Raw genomic sequence first — 621 nt, 5'->3', positions numbered from 1 at the left:
GTACAGTATCTTACATTGCCTCAGAGAGTTTGCTGTGACCTTTAGGAATGCACATTTCCAAAGAAAGATGCCAGCAGGGCTACATACTGTACCTCATTACACAGCCAGGCCTCAACCAGTCCATTACATTACACGGTAATACAAGCCATAGGCAGGGCACATGGGCTGGACGCTGGAGAGGCCTTTCTCAGCAGATTATTTTGGGCTCGGTACTGTGTCATTACACGGCCTCCCGCTCTGTATTTAGCCCTGTTGATTGCAGGGCTGAAATTGGGCAGGGCTGAGGTGGGTTCTCCCTCCACTCAGTCGAGGGCTTTGACATATAGTATCGGTCGTTCTTGTGCGTGTGTGTGTATTTTGTGGCAAAAGTCGGCTGTGCGGCCACCCGCCTCACTAATCAGACACTCCCTTCTTTCTCACTCTCTGTGATATATTTTTGATCTTCATCTGCACCCCCGCCCATTTTTTTAAACAGCCCCAGGAGAAGCTGTGATCCCCTGGTTTACCATGAGAATGTTTTTTTGTTTGTTTTGTTTTTTTTTATCTCGGTCTCATCTGTGGAAGAGTTAATATCTGTGGTGTCTTTTGAAATAGGATGCATCTGTTTATGTGTGTGTGAGT

Source organism: Pundamilia nyererei, unplaced genomic scaffold (genome assembly GCF_000239375.1).
Source record: "Pundamilia nyererei isolate P.nyererei 1_Seehausen unplaced genomic scaffold, PunNye1.0 scaffold00040, whole genome shotgun sequence".
Taxonomy (NCBI): domain Eukaryota; kingdom Metazoa; phylum Chordata; class Actinopteri; order Cichliformes; family Cichlidae; genus Pundamilia; species Pundamilia nyererei.
This window is presented reverse-complemented; position numbering follows the sequence as displayed.